General features: G+C 47.5%; 1 protein-coding gene across 3 annotated transcripts in view; it reads right to left on the bottom strand.

Moving 5' to 3' along the window:
• Positions 1 to 22,735, bottom strand: part of hapln1b (hyaluronan and proteoglycan link protein 1b) — a 142,159-nt gene that overhangs the window by 87,209 nt on the left and 32,215 nt on the right. The window contains exon 1 of one of the 3 annotated variants that reach the window (XM_070866851.1): positions 18,005 to 18,136. The exons of the other annotated variants lie outside the window; for them this stretch is intronic. The gene's annotated coding sequence lies outside the window, so the exon portion shown is untranslated. Of the gene's footprint in view, positions 1 to 18,004; positions 18,137 to 22,735 lie in introns of those variants that run through there. 3 annotated transcript variants of the gene reach the window in all.

The following is a 22,735-nucleotide window of genomic DNA, read 5'->3' as shown; positions in this document are numbered from 1 at the left end:
ATAATGGTCCCGAGTTGGTAAAATCACCCTACAACCTTTTTGAAAGGTCACAAGATAATTAAAGATGAGAAAGGCTATTCAGCCCATCTTCCATCCAAAATGATCCTAATGATCTTCAATGTAGCCTCCAGTTGTTTCTTAAATAATTCCAAGGTGACAATCTTCAACTTTCACCCATTTGACTGCCATTGGCAAGCTGCAGATGCCAAATAGATGCCTCGTTGAAGCTCGCTGGTTGCGGTAGGTCAGGACATTAGTCGGTTCTCCAGTTGGGCTGGCCAGCAGGTCAAATCTGGGGGGGGGTGGGGGGTGGGGTATGGTAGGTGGCAGAAACCCCACAGAAATGGTGTAATGGTGTAAATAGCCATCAATGCCATTGTTCCACTGAACTTCTACCTGTAAATATATTTTTTGAAACCTGCATTTTCTGGATCAATTGCTTAAACAGTTCTTTATTTTTTTAATTACCAATTAGCTTTACAAATCTTGTAAAGATCATAAATTCATGTCTCAGAACATACTTTATTGTACTGCAAGCTTAATTCTAAACCAAATATTTTAAAGGTAAATATCTATTCTAAATAGACACCACAAAACACAAATCCCACCATGGCAAGTTGTGAAATCGATTTCAATAATCTGGTAATTTGTGCTAAAATAACCATGAAATCTAAAAACCCAACTGAGTCACTCATGCCCTACCTGGTCTGGCCTACATGTGACTCCAGTCCCATACTATGTGGATAACTCTTAATGCCCTCAGAAATACTAAGGATGGGCAATAAATACTGCCTTGCCAGTATCACCTGCATCAAGATAAAAAAAGCTCACCACTTATATCTTCCAATGTTCCTGCTTGGTAAGGGTGGCGAGAGTGATGCAGGATATCGTGAGGTGTTGGCTTATTGGGGACACTGTCCGTGGCATTAGTCTGTTCTTCTGGGCTACATAAACAGATGAGAAATGCGAGTTCCAAGAAGCACTTTCAAGCAGTTCTTGTTTTGCTATATGTGTATAGATTTTTAGAATTTTATAGCATAGAAGGAGGCCATTTGACCCATCATGCCTGTGCTGGCTCTCTGTAGGAGCTATCCACTTGGTCCCATTCATTGCTCTTTTCCCATATCTTTTTTAACTTTTTTTCCCCAAATATTCATTGCTCTTTTCCCAAATCTTTTAAAATGCATTTTGGACTCTGCTTACACCAGAGTTTCTGGTAGGGCAATCCGTGTTCGAACAACCTTCTGCATAAAGATTCTCCTAACCTTCTCCTTTGTTCTTTTGAGGATATTAAATTTAGGCCTGCTAGTTACCGATTCACCAACCAGTGCAATTAGTTGCTTCCCTCCTCACCTTCTCAAAACCCATCATATAACGGCTGAAATTCTACTTTGCAATCTCACTGCAAATTGTGGGATTATGATGATGAATGAAGGAAAATGCAAGTGGTGAGGCCTATTTCCATCTCACCACCTGACCCGAGCTTCCCTCACCCAATCAGGACTGCCGTTCATCTCTCTTTCCCGCCCCACCGTGTGCAAATGGCAGCTCGGGGAAGGAGCAAGGCTACCACTGAGCATAGGCTGTATGTTTTTGCTTTCACATCAGTGTTCAGTCTTCATTTTACTGCCCACTAAGGCTATTGTTCACCTTAAGCTCAAAAAGAATCAATCAAATTGAATTAAGTCGATTTAATTCCAGCATTCCGCATCTAAGTTATATTCAAACTACAGGTATGAAAACAGATATAAATACAAGTGCTTTCTTTCCTTTAATTCTAACATGAATATTCTAATATGAATCTAAACTGTCTATTCATCTTTTCCCTTCTGGCTTGAGTATGTGCGCCCAGGTTAGAGAATCTAATAATCTATTAGGGCTCAGTTTATATATACCATTATGTCTTCCCCTCACCTTCTTGTTTCTATTTGTGTGAAAGATTCTTATGGCTCTCTGCCTGTAATTCTCACAGTTTTATATAATTTACATGGATGGAATATCAGTGGCGTGCTATTCCAAATGCCAAATGCAAAAAACAGCAAAATGAACAAATTGAATTCACACATTAGCTGTTCATTTACAGTGTGCCGAAAATTGTGGCCTCTCTGGGTCCGTATGAAGTGCGCATGCACCCGGCGAGGCCTCGCAAAAGTCAATTATTGGAGCGCGTTGCGCATGCGCCGAAAACCGGCTTTTCCAATCTGTCTAGATTTATCCATACATTTCCTCCGCATCCCCGGGAGAAGAACATCCCGCGTGGGAGAGATTGGGCTATCTGCCCAACTCATGCTCAGTGAATGTCCTTCAAACTCTTACGCCTGGTAAAAACAGGCGCATAGCTTACTTTTACCAGCGTAACACTTTTAAAACATATAGGGCTAGACGTTCCACTTTTGTGCAAATCGGCCAAAAATGGGCGTTATTTCCAGCGTGGGTGGTAAATATGGGTTTTCAGATCGCCGGATTATCGCCCATTGTCAAAACCCCTACTTTGCATTTTTTTAAATGGGCGTTACCGGGAGCGATCTGAAATGGGCGTTAGCGTTAAATTTCTCTAACCTTCTGCCGTAAAGCGTCGATGTCCTTAGCAACGGCATGGCAACGCTAGTTTCCTGTGTTTCAGGAGGTCAGGGGTCATCATTACATCTGCATAAGAGGAGACAGAGAGAGAGGGAGCAGAGAGGAAGTGAAGGCATGTGTGGGTGTGGTGTGGGTGCTTGTTTGACTGTCTTGGGAGGTAGGAGGAGGGAGAATTTTGACCTTAATACAGAATTGTGAGCAAAAATGTAGCTGTTACCAGCGAGATATTTTCGCTAATTTAGTGCCTACAATGGAGGGAATGGAGGAGGTGACACAGCACGCTGTGGAGACTGACGCTGGCGAGAGCAATGAGCTGGGAGAGGAACAATTAGGAGGACGAAAGAGAGCGAGGAGATTCTCGGATGAGGCAAATGCCTCCCTCATGCAGGAGGTCGAGTCACGCTGGGGTGAATTGACACAGGGAAACCGTGGGAAGCCCACCCCAAAGGCCTACCAGAAGATATGGGCAGAGATAGCCGAGGTAGTCTCATCGGTGACCAATGAGGTACGTGAGGGCAACCAGTGCCGCAAGTGATGGAACGACCTTGTCGGATCCGCAAGAGTAAGTATTACATTTATTTACATGTACTTATATATTTCTATAATTTGATTTGTAAGTGTAATGAGTGATTAAAATCAAATGCGAGGTCTTTCACTTTTACCGGGAAGATTGTACTCAAAGCCTGCGTTCATGGTGTATGTTTTTAGGTAAAGAATGATAATTATCATAATAATCACGATTACATCTGTCGCATGTGTTGTATCAGTCTCTGTGACAGTAATAACAATGATATCATGCAATGATCTCATGCCATGTCGTCCTGTTATTACCTTTTACAAAAGAAGGTTTCAAAGAATAGGGCCAAGCAGAGGCGAATGGGTGGGGGGCCACCAGTTATCATCGACATCACCGATATCGAGGAGCGGGTGCTGGCACTAGAGGGGATCCACCCCCCGGTCGGCCACGCAGGCAGCTGCAGAACTTAAAGTGATGCCACGTGAGTAAAGTATACACCATTGCGTGATGTAAAGTCAATCGATGCCACACCCACTCATATCCGAACAATAATATTTGATAGATGATTGATAAAAGTGTTCTCTAAATAATGCTGGCCTCATGAGAATCATTGCAATGCACAATGTGTTGCTGGTCATGAAATGTGATGTCTGTGATGATTTTGATAGCGGTGGTGCTTTTGTCGTGCATATACTGTGTGTAGCGCTGGAATCACCTTGTGACCCAAGCACCCGCTTCTCCTCTAATAACTTCATTTGTGTGTTGCAGCTCAGCCAGCAGCGCGTCCCCAGGCAAGACCACCGTGCCCAGAAGGTGGGGGCACAGGGCTGGACTCACCGCATGATCTTCCATCTGGTGCTGAGGAGGTCCGATTTTCACCCGTGGATCTGCTGGGTCCATTCTCTACGGATGATAGTGCCTGCATCGCCAGGCTCCGTAACACATTTGACCCCAACGCCATCTGGTGCTCGTGCGGCCATTCACATCTCTACTGTGGAGGTACCGCATGGATGAACTACAACAATTGTACATCCCTGTCTGGCGTAAAAATAAAAAAGGGAAGGTGGCTCAACCGTGGCTATCAAGGGAAATCAGGGATAGTCTTAAAGCCAAGGAAGTGGCATACAAATTGGCCAGAAATAGCAGCGAACCCGGGGATTGGGAGAAATTTAAAACTCAGCAGAGGAGGACAAAGGGTTTGATTAGGGCAGGGAAAATGGAGTACGAGAGGAAGCTTGCAGGGAACATTAAGACGGACTGCAAAAGCTTCGATAGGTATGTAAAGAGAAAAAGGTTAGTAAAGACAAACGAAGGTCCCCTGCAGTCAGAATCAGGGGAAGTCATAACAGGGAACAAAGAAATGGCAGACCAATTGAGGAAGTACTTTGGTTCGGTATTCACTAAGGAGGACACAAACAACCTTCCGGATATAAAAGGGGTCAGAGGGTCTAGTAAGAAGGAGGAACTGAGGGAAATCCTTATTAGTCGGGAAATTGTGTTGGGGAAATTGATGGGATTGAAGGCCGATAAATCTCCAGGGCCTGATGCACTGCATCCCAGAGTACGTAAGGAGGTGGCCTTGGAAATAGCGGATGCATTGACAGTCATTTTCCAACATTTCATAGATTCTGGATCAGTTCCTATGGAGTGGAGGGTAGCCAATGTAACCCCACTTTTTAAGAAAGGAGGGAGAGAGAAAACAGGAAATTATAGACCGGTCAGCCTGACATCGGTAGTGGGTAAAATGATGGAATCAATTATTAAGGATGTCATAGCAGCGCATTTGGAAAGAGGTGACATGATAGGTCCAAGTCAGCATGGATTTGTGAAAGGGAAATCATGCTTGACAAATCTTCTGGAATTTTTTGAGGATGTTTCCAGTAGAATGGACAAGGGAGAACCAGTTGATGTGGTGTATTTGGACTTTCAGAAGGCTTTCAACAAGGTCCCACACAAGAGATTAATGTGCAAAGTTAAAGCACATGGGATTGGGGGTAGTGTGCTGACATGGATTGAGAACTGGTTGGCAGACAGGAAGCAAAGAGTAGGAGTAAATGGGTACTTTTCAAAATGGCAGGCAGTGACTAGTGGGGTACCGCAAGGTTCTGTGCTGGGGCCCCAGCTGTTTACATTGTACATTAATGATTTAGACGAGGGGATTAAATGTAGTATCTCCAAATTTGTGGGTGACACTAAGTTGGGTGGCAGTGTGAGCTGTGAGGAGGATGCTATGAGGCTGCAGAGCGACTTGGATAGGTTAGGTGAGTGGGCAAATGCATGGCAGATGAAGTACAATGTGGATAAATGAGAGGTTATCCACTTTGGTGGCAAAAACAGAGACAGACTATTATCTGAATGATGACAGATTAGGAAAAGGGGAGGTGCAACGAGACCTGGGTGTCATGGTACATCAGTCATTGAAGGTTGGTGTGCAGGTACAGCAGGCGGTTAAGAAAGCAAATGGCATGTTGATTTGAGTACAGGGGCAGGGAGGTGTTACTACAGTTGTACAGGGCCTTGGTGAGGCCACACCTGGAGTATTGTGTACAGTTTTGGTCTCCTAACTTGAGGAAGGACATTCTTGCTATTGAGAGAGTGCAGCGAAGGTTCACCAGACTGATTCCTGGGATGGCGGGACTGACATATCAAGAAAGACTGGATCAACTGGGCTTGTATTCACTGGAGTTCAGAAGAATGAGAAGAGATCTCATAGAAACGTTTAAAATTCTGACGGGTTTGGACAGGTTAGATGCAGGAAGAATGTTCCCGATGTTGGGGAAGTCCAGAACCAGGGGTCACAGTCTAAGAATAAGGCGTAAGCCATTTAGGACCGAGATGAGGAGAAACTTCTTCACCCAGAGAGTGGTGAACCTGTGGAATTCTCTACCACAGAAAGTTGTTGAGGCCAATTCACTAAATATATTCAAAAAGGAGTTAGATGTAGTCCTTACTACTAGGAAGATCAAGGGGTACGGCGAGAACGCAGGAATGGGGTACTGAAGTTGCATGTTCAGCCATGAACTCATTGAATGGCGGTGCAGACTTGAAGGGCCGAATGGCCTACTCCTGCACCTATTTTCTATGTTTCTTTGTTTCTATGTACCGGGCCTAAGCACCTCGCCACAGGGCACCCCAGGTGTCCCCAGGACGGCGCTGACCCCGTGGAGGTTTTCTAGATGCGGCTGGTCTGATCCACGAGCGGCAGATCAGAGCAGCGATATGGTACACTTATCCAAGAGGACTGCTGACATAGATCAGCAGATCCTCCAGACAATGGGGGGCATATCCCACCAGCTGGCCAGCATGTCCGGCACCATGACGGAGTACGTTCCGCGGATGGCGGACGCCCTGGAGGCGATAGCCAGGAACACTGCTGGCAGAGGCCTCCCAATGGTCCCGGAGCGCGGCACTGCACCCCAATGTGCCGCACCACCATTGCCAACGACACATGCGAGCCAGGAGGAACATCTTGCTTCTGGCTCGGAGAAGGTTCCCACCTCGGGATCCTCCTCTCCCGTATCCGTGCAACCACCGGCTCTGCCTTCATCCCCCACAATGACACAGCACCTGAGGAGCTCCTCGGCCAGGTGGCGTGGAGTCAGGAGAGGAAGGGGTAGAGGTGGGAAGAAGAAGGGTGCGGGGGGGGGGGTGGTGGGGGGCGGAAAGGAAAGTGAGGTGCATGTCCGCAGATGATGGCTTTGTAATATTTCCATCTTGGTTATCAAATTTGTTGTAAGGTCTGGGGTATGGGGGGAGGGGCCCACCTTGTTGGTTTGCATTTGTGTCCTGCGTTGCTGGACATGTTGTAAATTTGATTGATATCAATGTTTTAAATGTATTGTGGGGTGGGGTGGGGGTGGGCTATTTTTGACAGTTATACTTATGATTTCAGACAAATGGTGGGATTAAATGTTTTTCATTTAACATAACCTTGTTGAGCATTGTCTCAGATAGCTGCACCGTTACAAACTGGTGATTCCTTAACATGAAAGGGTATAATTAAACTTAACTTGAACCAACTTAAACTTTAACTGGCATCAAGGTGATGCCCACCATTGATGTCTGAGCTGCACACAAGTATCAACTTTGTGAATAACAGCAACGCTCTTTCAGACAAAGCGCTCATTTATGAGCTGCTGACGTAAGAGTCTTGCAGCTATGTAGCCACCACGGGCCCTTTCCTGTGGTCTGGAGGGGGCGTGGGCATGGTTGTATAGTCAGCTTGATTGTCTGGCCCTAGGTCAGCGTCCAGCCCCTCGTCCTCCTCTTCCTCTCTCTCCTGAGGTGGACCATCAGTCCCTTCTCGCAATTCTTGTCCCCTCCTGATAGCCAGGTTGTGCAGCATGGAGCACACGATCACGAACTGAGCTACCTGATTGGGGTGGTATTGGAGCTCCCCTCCTGAGTGGTCCAGGCATCTAAAGCACCGCCTAAGCACATCAATGGTTTTCTAGACCACATTGCGTGTGGCTCTGTGGCTCTCGTATCGCTTCTCAGCCTCGGTGTGGGTGTCACGCAGAGGGGTCATCAGCCAGGTGGCGAGGCCATATCCTTTGTCACCAATCATCCAGCATTGATCTTGTGGCTGACTGGTAAACATGTCAGATACAGCACTCTCACACAGGATGTGAGCATCATGGATGCTGCCTGGAAATTTGGCATTCACTGCCATAATTATCTGGTTGTGGTCGACAACGAGTTGCACCTTCAGGGAGTGAAATCCTTTTCTGTTTTGAAAAACCTCTGTATCCTGAGAAGGTGCCCGCATGGTGATGTGCGTACAGTTTATTGCTCCCTGCACCTTGGGAAAGTTAGCATTTCAGTAGAATCCTAGAGCCTTCTCAGTCTGAGCCTCCGTGGTCATAGGGAAGCTGATAAAGTCCATCCTATGTGTGCAAAGGGCTTCAATGACCTGTCTAATGCAGCAACGTGTGGCATGCTGAGATATAGCACAAATGTCGCCAGAGGAGGCCTGAAAGGAACCGGACGCATAGAACGAAAGTGCCGCGGTGACCTTGACCTCGACGGACAGTGTGGTCACGATGGTGCTGCAGATCTGTCCTGATGAGCTGGCATATCTCACTGATAACCTCTTTGTGGAAGCGCAGTCTCCGAAGGGAGGTGTGCTCGGATCAGTTGAGATAAGACCGCTTCTCCCTGTAAGTACGGGGGGGTGTATGGTCTCGTCCTCCTCATCAGTCTGGCATGTCTTAGATCGGACACCTAATGCTGTTGAATATACCTTCTGCCATCTGTACTCTGCAACATCTGCGTTGTCATCAAGACAGGCTGAGATATGGCTGGCCCCATTCCAATAACTAGCAGTATAATACCGATTGTTCACAAGCAATAAATGTCCCCACTTAGACACCTAAAGGAAATCCCAATAGTCCACAGTATGAAAAGATGTTTGTTCAGATTTTCACATCTCCTTAAAAGACCTCCACAGTACATCCAAACTCCCCCGAAGTTGAAGCAGAGCAGCCTTTTAAATGATGCGACCTGCGATTTAGAAAATGGCGCCCAAACCGCTGTGATTATTTCAGGTTAGTTCAACTTTTTCACAGCGGTTTTTTCGATAAGCGATATTGTCAGCAAGATGTGTGCGAGGTGCCGAAAGTAAGGCTGGGCGATTTCCTGGGCGTTAGTTTTCGCAAATGTGATCTTTACGACAAAAAACAGTGGGCGGGTGGTATTAGTAAATCTCGGCGTTAATTACGTGCCGAAAGTAATGCTGAGCGATATTATTGGCATTGGTTTCGCCTATTCTGATCTTGCCGCCCAAATAAAGTGGGAGAGCGGTATTATTTTTTGTCGCCGTTATGTACATGCTGAAAATAACGCTCGCTGATAAGTGACCGAGAAATGGGCTTTACTTTCCATTTTGTGGCTAAATGGGCAATATATGAGCGTTATACCTCATTTCAGCATTAAAGGGGCCGTTAAATGGGCGTTTTGCATGCAAAAATAATGGAAAATCTAGCCCATAAAAATTAAATTTAAACACTCATTTTTATATTAAAAACCTTGTCCATTAAGATAAGTTTATTTTTAACCCTACTAAAACACATTAAAAAAATTCCAAAAAATATTTTTTTTTCTAAAACATTTAATTAATTTAATTTCAATTAATTTTAAATATATGAGATGTTTTATTTATTATGCTGTGTTTCGGTATTTTAGTTTTTTTTTCTCATTGATAGTAATGGGAGCCCATACAAACAGGGCTCCCATTTTTATCAATGAGAATACTGCATAGTGATTGGCAGTCCAGGCTCACGTGACTCCAGCTTGTACGTACATAAATGAACCACATCTCCCCGTGCGCTGCACAGCGAATCTAGGCCTCCGACCGGAATCCTACGTTCCTCCAGGACCACCAGGTACTTACGTAGATTTTTTGTGGTTCGGAGGCGTTTGTACGAAGGATGCCTCCGACCGCAATTTTCCCCCATTATGTATTTCAGACTACGGCGATAAGTTTCAGGTGTTAAGGTCTAAGCAGTAAGTTAAGGCTGTTGGACACTTTAACAAGTAGGAAACGGGGCATGCAATCATTTTAAGAGAGCAGGTGGGTGTTCAGCCAAAAATGCTGACCAGAAACACCTCTGTCGAGAAAAAGAGTGCAGGCCACCATTTTTGTTATAGCAAGTTATTGTCACCATCTCCAGACAAGGAAGGCAGCTCCCAAGGAAAGTACCTCACAGGTTAACATAACTTTACCAGAAGGGCTTGGCAAGAGGTGCTCAGACAATTTAATTACTTTATAAAAGGACAGCCAAGGATACAATAGTCAGTCCAGAAATAAACAGCACTAGAGGATACCGCCAGCAACGTAGACCAAAAACCAGGTTTGCCAAGTTCTTTTTTCTGGAGGCTTCTATATTTGGTGCACAGTTAAACATAGGACATCTATTTACCAAACATTTTAGTTGTAATAATGCTGAAGCTATAGGAACAGGAGTAGGCCATTCGGTCCCTTGAGCCTGTTACACCATTCAATCACTTTGTGGCTGATCTGTACCTCAACTCCATTTACCAGCTCCATGGTGAAAAGCTAAGGCCCCAGTACAGATCCCCAGGGAACACCATGTCACTAATTAAAGTACATTCCCTTTATCCCTACTCTCTGGCCTAGAAATTGCATAAGGCCGAAAAACGGGCGTGGGCAGCATGAAGCATGGTGTGCCCACACCCGTTCTAAGTGATGCAGGCAGCATGTAAAATTCATGCTGCCTGCTTATTATAATGATTGCAGTGCTGATCTCACTGCCAAATGCGCTGTTGATTGACTTCGCACTGAACAGGGGGGAGGGGGCAATATCGGGTGCAGTCTACTAGCCAATAACCCCCCTAACAACAATCTTCAGCAATCACCACTCATACCTCACAATCATAGCTTTAACTCACCTTTCCACTTACCACCGCAGCAACATTCACACCCACATTTCACACCTTGCGCACACAGCCAGCTATTCAACTATGGCAGGCACATCACCCAAGCACATTGCACCACCCTCACTGACTCACTTACCTTTCTCTTGCAGGCAAAGGTGGCTCACAACCATCGTGGGCAGCAGCAGACGGGTGGAGGCGACTGCAGAACCTGACAGCTGGAGGAAGCAATGCTGGAGATGATTGGAGTGGCCGTCACAGAATCCGTGGTATATAGTGAAGTTGAAAGCATTACTGATGGTATGTTCATACCTAATCCTTCTCACATCCCATGTCCTCGTCATCCCAGACTCTCTGCTCACTTACAAGCTGCAGATGGATACCTTGCTTTTCCCTGCTTCCCCTCACCACAATCTGACCCTTGTGCCATTCTCCTTTCAGATACCCAAGAAGTCCCACCAGCCCAGTCTGTCCCCAAAGTCATGGATGAGGAGAGTGAAGGAGAAGAGACACCGTCACTCCATGTGACACTCACAGGCACCAGCTCAGACAATGACACTGCATGGACTTTAGAAGGTTGTATAGAGGTGGGTTCTGCATGTGGTGAGTCACCGGGCACCAGTGTGCTGCAGCCAGGCCTGGGGGAAAGGGTTGCTCGGGTCCCAGCTCACTGGAGGGTGAGTTCATGCACGAGTTCTGCTGCACAGAGCTCAGATGATGACCTCGATGGAGCGGCCTTCAGAAGAAGGATGATGGGCATGCACACGGAAATGTTTGGTGCAATGGCTGACTCCAACATTGCACGGGGCTTTGCGCAGTGCTTGGAGCCCATGCTTTCCAGGATGGAAATGATGGAAAACTCCATGAGAGACCTTGTGGACCTAATCGTGATGCTGTGTGTGACGGGCGATATCGCAGTTTTCATTGCAGCACAGACGGAAGTGACTGAATGTCTCTGTGTTGCAGTGGAAGCTCAGACTGCTTTCCTGCAATCTCAACTTTCTGCCACGCAAGCTCAGACTGCTGCTATCATGGCTGCGGTTACGAGTGTTGAAAGGGGATTGCAGGGTGAAACAACAGTCTAGCAATCTGTCCTCCAACAGATGGCTAGTAATGCTGACACGCCGCCCCGGGTAAGTTGCAGTGGCTCTGTGGGGCAAGAACCTGCTGTCCTCTCTCAGGATGACAGCATTCCTTCTTTCATCACTGTCACACCGCCAGTGCCCTTGCTGCTTTCTGTCATCCAGCCAGCCCAGACTGCTGCTGCCCATGCCGAGGTGATGCAATCTACAGCAGGACCTACTAGGCCCACATCTGCTTGAGGTCATCCTGCAAGGTCAACGGCAGTCTCTCTCACTGAAAGTCAGCAGCCTTTCACCAGCCACGCTGCAGCCACTGGGGTAGCATTTCATCATAACACTCGAGCAGGCAAAGGAACATGAAACACAGACACTGAGGGAATGCACAAGGGTGATTAGTTGACATTGTTTTGAATTGGAGTTTGTTATGTATGTAACCCTTGGCAATCTGTATCATACCACCACCAGAGGGCCTACCTTTTGGAGTCCCAAGTGATCCCAGCATCCCTTGGGAGCATTGTATATAAGCAGGCCTCCCATGCTGTACCAAAACTCTGGAGTTTAATGAAAGGAGCAAAGGTCACACTTACTCATTGCATACAGTACTCAGTTATATCCTTTATTATGAGTGTAACAATTGGCAACGAGATAACGAACAACCGCGTGAAAATGCAAAGAACTGTTGGTATCTTGGAGAAATTCTCAGAAGAGGATGATTGGGAGGCCGTCGTGGAGCGACTCGACCAATAATTCGTGGCCAACGAGCTGGACGGGGACGAAAACGCTGTCAAACGAAGGGCGATCCTCCTTACCGTCTGTGGGGCAACAACCTATGGCCTCATGAAGAATCTTCTAGCTCCGGTGAAACCAACAACCAAATCCTATGAAGAACTGTGTTCGCTGGTCCGGGAGCACCTGAATCTGAAGGAAAGCGTTCTGATGGCAAGGTATCGGTTCTACACGGGTCAACGGTTTGAAGGCCAGGAAGTGGTGAGCTACGTCGCCGAACTAAGGCGCCTTGCAGGACATTGCGAATTCGATGTATTCCTTGAACAAATGCTAAGAGACTTTTTTGTGCTTGGCATTGGCCATGAGGTTATCCTTCGCAAACTATTGACTGTTGAAACACCGAATCTGAGCAAAGCCATAACGATAGCCCAGGCATTTATGTCCACCAGCGATAACACCAAACAAATTTCGCAGCATAAAGAGGTTTCGGCTAGTACTGTACACAAAGTAACGTCGTTTCGAGCAGGAATATACATGGCAGAACGTACACGCATGACCTTAGATGACCCAGAGTCCACCATCAATCGTTAATGCAAGGCAGTTAACACCCTTGTTGGCGCTGTGGAGGTGATCATTGAGCCCATCAATGCCGCTTCAATCACTATGCGTGCAAAGGCTGTAGAACAATGGGACACCTCCAGCGAATTGCATTGCAGAGGAAGATCAATCCATGGTGGATCAGGCTGAATTAGAGACTCAAACCGGGGTACACACCTTCACTACGACATGTCCACCGATCATGTTAAAAGTTGAACTGAACGGAATTTCAGTATTCATGGAACTGGACATGGGTGCGAGTCAGTCTATAATGAGCAAAAAGGCCTTTGACAGGCTTTGGAGCAACAAGGCACACAGGCCCAAGCTTAGCCCCATTCACACCAAGCTAAGAACTTACACTAAAGAGCTGATCCCTGTTAGTGGTAGTGCAGAAGTAAAAGTCTCCTATGATGGAGCAGTGCATGAACTCCCATTATGGATTGTGCCAGGAGATGGCCCCACACTGTTCGGCAGAAGCTGGCTGGGGAAAATCCGCTGGAACTGGGACAACATCCGAGCGCTCTCGTCTGTCGACGACGCCTCATGTGCCCAGCTTCTGAGCAAATTCCTATCATTGTTTGAGCCAGGCATTGGAAGTTTCTCGGGGGCGAAGGTTCAGATCCACTTGGTTCCCGGTACATGACCCATCCACCACAAGGCACGGGTGGTACCATATATGATGCGAGAGAAAGTGGAAATTGAGCTGGACAGGCTGCAGCGAGAAGGCATCATCGCGCCGGTGAAGATCAACGAGTGGGCCAGTCCAATTGTTCCGGTTCTCAAAGGCGACGGCACGGTCAGAATTTGTGGGGACTATAAAGTAACGATTAACCGTTTTTCGCTACAGGACCAGTACATACTACCCAAGGCAGACGACCTATTTGCGACTCTGGCTGGAGAAAAGATGTTCACCAAGTTGGACCTGACCTCGGACTACATGACGCAGGAGCTGAAGGAATCTTCGAAAGACCTCACCTGCATCAACACGCACAAAGGTCTGTTCATCTATAACAGATGCCCGTTTGGGATTCTTTCTGCCGCGGCAATTTTCCAACGGAACATGGAGAGCCTGCTAACGTCGGTTCCATGCACCGTGGTTTTCCAGGACGACATACTGGTCACAGGTCGGGACACCATCGAACACTTGAAGAATCTGGAAGAGGTTCTAAGTCGGCTAGATCGTGTGGGACTCAGGTTGAAATACTCGAAGTGTGTTTTCCTGGCGCCAGAGGTTGAGTTCTTAGGAAGAAGAATCGCTGTAGACGGCATCAGACCCACCGACACCAAGACAGAGGCCATCAAGAATGCGTCGAGACCACAGAACATGATGGAGCTGCGGTCGTTCCTGAGACTCAACTATTTCGGTAATTTCCTACCCGGGTTAAGCACCTTGCTAGAACCCCTACATGTGCTGCTACGCAAGGGAGATGACTGGATATGGGGTAATTCACAACAGGCTGCTTTTGAGAAAGCCAGAAATCTGTTATGTTCCAACAAACTGCTTGTTCTGTACAACCCATGTAAACGATTAGTGCTAGCTTGCGATGCGTCATCATACTAGGTCGGGTGTGTGTTACAACAGGCTAACGAATCGGGAACATTGCAACCGGTCGGCTATGCGTCCAGGAGTCTGTCCAAGGCCGAAAGGGCCTATAGCATGATTGAAAAAGAAGCTCTGGTGTGTATTTACGGGGTGAAAAAAATGCACCAGTATCGGTTTGGTCTCAAGTTTGAGCTAGAAACTGACCATAAGCCACTCATATCGCTATTCTCAGAGAGCAAAGGGATTAACACCAATGCCTCTGCCCGCATTAAAGATGGATGCTCACGCTGTCGGCATACAACGATGTAATCTGCCACAGACCAGGCACAGAGAACTGCGCTGATGCGCTCAGTCGGCTACCATTGCTGACCACTGGGATGGAGATGGCACAGCCTGCAGACTTGCTCTTGGTGACGGATGCATTCAAAAATGAAAAGTCACCCGTTACGGCCCACCAGATCAGGACCTGGGCCAGGATCCTTTACTGTCCCTGGTAAAAAACTGTGTCCTCCATGGGAGCTGGTCCAGCGTCCCAGTGGAGATGCAGGAAGAGATCAAGCTGTTCCAGAGGCGTAAAGACGAAATGTCCTTACAGGCGGACTGTCTTTTGTGGGGCAATCCTGTGGTTTTGCCTAAGAAAGGCAGGGAAACGTTCATACGTAACCTACACAGTACCCACCCAGGCATAGTAATGATGAAAGCTATCGCCAGATCCCATGTGTCGTGGCCCGGCATCGACTCAGATTTAGAGTCATGCGTGCGCCAGTGCAACACTTACTCTCAACTGAGAAAGCATCCAAAGAAGCACTGCTAAGTTTGTGGTTGTGACCGTCCAAACCATGGTCTAGGATCCATGTTGACTTTGCGGGCCCATTTCTAGGCAAAATAGTTTTGATTGTTTGTTTATTCAAAATGGATTGAATGTGTAATAATGTCTGTAAGCATGTCCACCGCCACCATCGAAAGCCTACGAGCCATGTTTGCCACACACGGCCTGCCGGATGTCCTTGTCAGCGACAATGAGCCATGTTTCACCAGTGCTGAATTCAAGGAATTCATGACCCGCAATGGGCTCAAGCACATCACATCTGCCCCGTTCAAGTCCGCATCCAATGGCCAGGCAGAACGGGCTGTTCAAACAATCAAGCAAAGCTTGAAACGTGTGTCGGAAGGCTCCCTGCAGACTGTCCCGAGTCCTGCTCAGCTATTGCATCAGGCCCCACTCGCTCACCGGGTTTCCTCCAGCCGAGCTGCTCATGAAAAGGGCGCTCAAAACAAGGCTCTCTCTTGTCCACCCTGATCTCCATGATCATGTCGAGGACAAGCGGCATCAACAAAGCATGTACCATGATCGCACAAACTTGTCACGCGATATTGAAGTCAATGACCTGATATTTGTAGTCAACTATGGACATGATCCCAAATGGCTTGCTGGCACTATCATAGCCAAAGAAGGGAGTAGGGTGTTTCAGGTCAAATTGGCCAGTGGATTAACGTGCAAAAAGCATTTGGACCAAACCAAATTGCGGTTCACAAACAGCCACGAGCAACCTGAAGAGGACACCACCAACTTCGACCCTCCAACACACACATAGGCGGCAATCGACATCATGGTTGACCATGAAACCGAACTCACCATCCCCAGCAGCCTGGCAAGGCCAGCTGCTCAGCAGCCCAGCGAAGAACCAACCAACTCACCCACAATTGCATTTGTACTGAGACGATCGACAAGGGAGCGAAAAGCCCCAGATCGTCTCACCCTGTAAATAAGTGTACTATTGACTTTGGGAGGGAGTGATGTTATGTATGTAACCCTTGGCAACCTGTATCACCAGAGGGCCTACCTGATGGGAGTCCCAAGGGATCCCAGCATCCTTTGGGAGCACTGTATATAAGCAGGCCTCCCACGCTGTACCAGCACTCGGGAGTTTAATTAAAGGAGCTAAGGTCACACTTACCCCACAAAAGACAGTACTCAGTTGTATCCTTTGTTATGAGTGTAACTGAATTGATAAATTTATAAATTATGTTTGGACTGTTTGTTTTGTGGTGGCTCTCATTTCTCCTTTGTGTGAAGGAAAATGCTGTGATGTTCCGTGACAGAGGGATGGTAAGATGGGGAAGCGGTGAGCAACGGAGATCTGAGATTTTATTCATTGGAACTGGAGTCTGATGAGGCACTCGGGGACAGCCCCTCCAGAATGGGATTTGCTGCCTGCCTCCTCCCTTCCTCCTCCTTCGCCTCTTCGTCCACCTCCTCTTCCTCTTCTTGCTCCTCCTGAGGTGATCACAGAACCCGTGGTGACAAGGGCTGCGCTCTCATGATGGCCAAGTTGTGCAGCACACAGCAGACCACCACAAAATGTAACACCTGCAACTGCGAGTACTGGAAGGCTCCTCCCGAGCAGTCAAGGCAGCAGAACCATTGCTTTACCGCCCCGTGGTCTGCACAATGAGGTTCCTGTGGCAGCATAGCAATCATTATATGAGTGCTTCCTGTTATGTATTGTTCAGGTACATTAAATGTATAAGTACAATGGTGCACCACAGAGGGCGCTGTGGTGGGAGACCTGAAAGTACCTGCAAGACAGAGTATAAAAAGCTGCCCACCACATCTGGGAGGCACTCTGGAGTCAGACAATAAAGGACTAATGTCACAGCAGTTACCACAACACCAGACCTTGTGGAGTCAGTGATTTGAGTGCTACATACATCACATTGGTGACAAGGACACGGACGAACGTCACACATCACGCAACTATGGCTACTCTGGGCTCATTAAAGGATTTTACGGTGGGAAATGATTGGGAGGCCTTTACGGAAAGGCTCGAGTACTACTTCACAGCAAACGACCTGACGGTGAACACGAATGCACTGAGAGAGAAGCGTAAGGTGATATTACTTTCCAGCTGTGGCGATGAGGTTTACTGTCTCGTCAGGGATTTGCTGGCACCCGGGAGTGCCAGGGACAAGTCATATGAGGAGCTGGTCGCACTCATTCGTGACCAGTTGAAACCAAAGGAGAGCATCCTCACGGTCCGGCACAAATTCTACCATCACTGCAGACCTGAGGGCCAGGATGTCACCAAATATGCTACGGACCTCAGGAGACTCGCGGCGCCGTGTGATTTTGGCACACACCTTGAAGACGCGTTGCGAGACATTTTTCTTATGGGGATTGGCCATGAGGTTCTCCTTCACAAGCTGTTATCCACGGAACCTACAGTCACCCTGAAGCAAGCCATCACCATCAGCCGGGCGTTTATGGCATCGACTTGCAGCACCAAACAGATGATCCACACAGTCTCGAACCCGGCAGGCACTGTCCACAGGATAGCGCCCACCACGGACAAAACTGCAGAACGTGGCTCTGCCCAGGGCAGAGAGCACGGACCTCGGGGTCATGGAACTCAGAGTCCGTTGAGGGGGGCCAATCAAGCAGCACCATGCTGGCGCTGCGGAGGAAGCCATGGGGCTCACTGGTGCAGGTTTGCGGAGTATACATGCAATACCTGTCACACGAAAGGCCACCTTCAGCGTATGTGTAAAAGACACCTGACTCACCGTGTGGCTGAGGAGATAGCAGAGGGTCCAGAGGGTCTATTTTCCAGCGAGGAGCAGGCAGAAGAAGACAAGGCATTGTTTGGACTGTATACATGTACCGACGGTTCGGCCCCGGTGATTATGGAGGTCAAGATTAACGGAGTCCCAGTGAGTATGGAAGTAGATACTGGCTCGGGTCCGTCGTTGATGAGTCGGAGAACTTTTGATAAACTGTGGATTAACCCAGCTGTACGACCTAAGCTGGTCCCGGCGAAGCTGCGTACCTACACCAAGGAACTGATACCTGTTCTTGGCAGAGCGGAGGCGCAGGTATCTCACGGGGGCGAGACGCACGGTTTACCTTTTTGGGTCATTGCAGGTGATGGGCCCACGCTTCTCGGCAGATGATGGATGGGAAAGGTCCGTGGGAGCTGGGAAGACTTCACTCCTCCACAGACCGCTGTCCCCCGGGTCCCCAAAGAGCAGCGCTGACTGAGCTGGAGAAGAAATAAGCAGTTCATCAGCAGTCTCAATTCCACAGGCCACAGCAACCCTGCAGCCCCAACCCTGGAAGAGCAGCTTTTCAACCCGGCTGCAGGAGCAGCGGCAGGTGCTGGAGCAGGAGCGGAGGCCAAAGGAGAGGCGGCACCAGCAGCAGGAACAGAGGCGGCACCAGCGGCGGAGGCTACGGAGGCGGCAGGTACAACTCGGGAGAACGCGATTTCTCGGACAGATGCAGGAGCCAGAGCAGATGCAGGAGGCAGAACAGAGGATACGGCCAGATTCAAGATCATGTTTTGGCTGTTTTCTTTCCTTCTTTCTTCGTTATTTCTTCTTTTCCAGAGAGTAAAACGGCAGGTCAGCGAGCTCAAGATGGCGGCAGCAGAGCTCTGCAAAGAACAAAGGCAAACAGTACAACTAAAATGGCGGCGCCCAAGCCTCGTGGGAACCACAAGATTTGGTCTTAAAAGGGAAATGCACCCAGGAGTCTTAAAAGGGCCTTACACCATTGGCGGTCCCCACAAAGAGACTTTTGTAAGGCAAGAGCAAGTCTAAATGAGCAATGTGAATGTAGGATGATGGATTTATGATAAGAATTAATATTTTAATGTTGAATGGTTACTGTGTTTAAAATTATGGATATGAATTACGAAAAGAGTTAATACCACGAGGTTCAAGTAAAAAGGATATGGACCCGTGACTAACATGACCAATGGGCTAATGCGATTTTTGATTTAGGTGATTCATGCAATGGTTCAGCGGCTGCTAAGGCGACTACTTCATGAGAACAGAGGCAACGCACCAGTTGCGATACCCTGTCTCAGCGCAGCCCATTACCTCGGGCAAAAAGGGGCTGTGTACCTCCACCCTACCTCACCCAGAGGAGCTGGGATTAAATAACTGTTCAATGTACCCGCAACTTTTTGACATAACATCTGTACCACATATTATATGTACCATACAAATGTACCGTCTATGTATACCTGCTTTCTGTTGGAGGTTATGCTCGTGTGCTTTATCCACCATGTAAGGACTGCAAATACCACTTGTGTGCACCGGGTCCTCCACATGGGGGAGAAGAGGGAAGTGGATGGTCATGGACTCACACTCACAAATCAACCAGGACGAACAAGGCCGAGGTCACCAGCAATGGCTTTTGGAACTGGGGGGGGGCAGTGAGATGTTATGTATTGTCCAGGTACATTAAATGTATAAGTACAATGGTGCGCCACAGAGGGCGCTGTGGTGGGAGACTTGAAAGTACCTGCAAGACAGAGTATAAAAGGTTACCCACCGCACTCTGGAGTCAGACAATAAAGGACTAAAGTCACAGCAGTTACCACAACACTGGACCGTGTGGAGTCAGTGATTTGAGTGTGTGTGTGTGTATATCACACTCCCCATGAATGGTGGGGATGCGGGAGTCATCAGCCAGGTGCAGAGCGAATAGCCCTTGTCTCCGATTAGACACCCTTGGATTTGACGTGGTGGCTGGAAAATTGCTGGCATGCTGTTCTGGTGCAGGATGAAGGCATCATGACTGCTGCCAGGATAGTGGGCATTCACCATCATGATGTGCTGGGGGAGATCACACACCAACTGCACATTAGGTGAGTGGTAGCCTATATGGTTACAGAACGTCTCAGGATTGGTATACGGTGCCCACAAAGCTATGTATATGCAATTGATGGTGCCGTGCACCTTGGGGAAGCCCGATACCCTGGCAAAGCCACATGCTCGCTCCACCTGCTTCTCTCTTTTCAGAGGGAAGACAATGAAGTCCCTTCTCCTGGAGTACAGAGCTTCTGTGACCTCCCGGATGCAACGATGGATGGCGAATTGGGAGATGTTAGCTATGTCTTCTGCTTCAGACTGGAAGGATCCATTGGCAAGAAAATTGAGGGCCATGGTGACCTTGAGGGTCACTGGCAGAGCCATTGTCGCCCTGCTCTGAGGCTGCAGGTCTGGTTCCAAGAGCTGGCGGAGTTCTGTGACCAACTCCTTGGTGAAGTGGAGCCTCCGAATGCAGTGCTCCTGGCTTAACTACAGGTGGGAAATGTGCTCCTGGAAGACCCTAGGTAGTTAAGGTCGCCTGCTGAGAGCCCTCCTGCCCCTCCTCCTCCCTCTGCGAACAGCTTGTCCTCTTCTTCGCTGCCTCTGCTCCATCTCCCTGTCATACCCGAGCATGAGGGCGACTGCAAGTAGAGCCCCCATGACTGAGAGCAAGTGTTGTGAGCAGAACCCTTTAAGCGAGAAGCAAGGCCTTCTTCACTGCAGCAACACTCCGTGTCACCTCACCAACTTTAAATACCTGTAGAAAACTCCAAACAATTGCACAAACTTACACAGAGCCAGTACAAATGAAAAAGCAAGTCAGCTGAAAGTTGTTTCTGATCCCTTTAAATAGCGCTGGTGGGTTGTCCCTCTTGCTGCTTAGCACATGGTCAGCTGTCTGTGATTTGGAGAGGGTGTTGAATGGAGCGCCGATGTCCAAATTGGCAGGTCATGTGTCAAATCAGCGTTGCACACTCATTGACATCATGATCAGCCTCATTTCCATTTCTGCAGTGAGTGCAGGCAACAGCAGCACAGTCAACCTGCCCAAAATGGCAGCCATCGCAGGACTCACCAGAAGTGGGCGGAAGCCAGGCGGCCGCCATTTTTCCATCCAAACCGTCCTTAACGGCCAGTGTTCAGGTGCCGAATTTCATGGCCTCTATCTCCTACCTCCCGACCAATTACCGTTCCATGTCACAAGGAGTGCTATGTGTTCTGTAAATTGCTGTTGTTCAAAAGTATACATTAATATTTGATGATGTCATGAAAGTACTGGAGTGCCTTCTTTTTCACAGATGGAGCAAGACCACTCCAGCACCAATCTATGGAATACATACCACTGGTATACACATACACATAATATGCACCACTGTTAAAGACAGCAGCATAGAAGCAACTGCATAAACATTTCACAATGATGCACTACAATGAACATGTTAGTGACATACAGGAGACAGCACTATCGATGAAAGTAGGCAAAATCAATAGGCCAATGCTCAATAAAAGGATAGATGCAGTAACAGAGGAACAGATGAGTATGGAGGCCTGTGGGCTTTTCTTACAAGTAAGAGTGTTTGTGCATTATTGGAACAAGGAGAATGTTTCTGATCAACTACAGGTTGACCAGGGTTGGGAACTGAATATCCAAAGATATTCGATATTTAGGAAGGACAGGCAAAAAGGAAGAGGGGGTGGTGTGGCGTTGTTAGTAAAGGATGAAATCAGACTCAGAAAATCAAGATTTAGAATCAGTCTGGGTGGAGCTAAGGAGCATCAAGGGGCAGAAAACATTGGTGGAAGTTGTCGATAGGCCTCCGAACAGTAGTGGTAATGTAGGGGATGGCATCAAACAGTAAATTAAAGATGCATGTAACAAGGGTATTACAGTAATTGTAGGTGACTTTAATCTACATATAAACTGGCCAAACCAAATTAGTAATAATACTGTGGAAGATGAATTCCTGGAGTGTGTACGAGATGGTTTTTAGACTAGTATGTTGAGGAGCCTACTAGGGAAGAGGCTATACTAGATTGGGTATTGTGTAATGAGAATGGGTTAGTTAACAGTCTTGTTGTGCGAGGTCCTTTAGGGAAGAGTGACCATAACATGATTGAATTCTTTATTAAGATGGAAAGTGAAGTAATCCAATCTGAAACTAGGGTCCTAAATCTAAACAAAGGAAACTACGAAGGTATGAGGAATGAATTGGCGATGATAGATTGGGAAGATTCATTAATAGGCATGACAGTGGATAGGCAATGGCTAATATTTAAGGAATGAATGCATGAATGAGTTATACATTCCTTTCTGGCATAAAAACACAAAAGGAAAAGCGGCCCAACCATGGCTAACAAAAGAAATTAAAGATAGTATTAGATCCAAAGAGGAGTTATACAAAGTTGCTAGAAAAAGTTGCAAGCCTGAGGATTGGGAGCAGTTTAGAATTTAGCAAAAAAGGATCCAGAGATTGATTAAGAGGGAAAAATAGAGTATGAGAGTAAATTTGCAAGGAACATAAAAAACGACTGCAAAAGTTTCTACAAGTACGTAAAAAGAAAAAGATTAGTGAAGACAAATGTAGGTCCTTTACAGTCAGAAACGGGAGAATTTATAATGGGGAACAAGGAAATGGCAGAACAATTAAATAAATATTTTGGTTCTGTCTTCACGGAAGAGGACACTAATAACGTCCC

This window comes from Pristiophorus japonicus, chromosome 1 (assembly GCF_044704955.1).
Source record: "Pristiophorus japonicus isolate sPriJap1 chromosome 1, sPriJap1.hap1, whole genome shotgun sequence".
Classification (NCBI taxonomy): domain Eukaryota; kingdom Metazoa; phylum Chordata; class Chondrichthyes; family Pristiophoridae; genus Pristiophorus; species Pristiophorus japonicus.
Note: the sequence above shows the minus strand (reverse complement) of the source record. Positions and strands in the feature narration are given on the sequence as shown.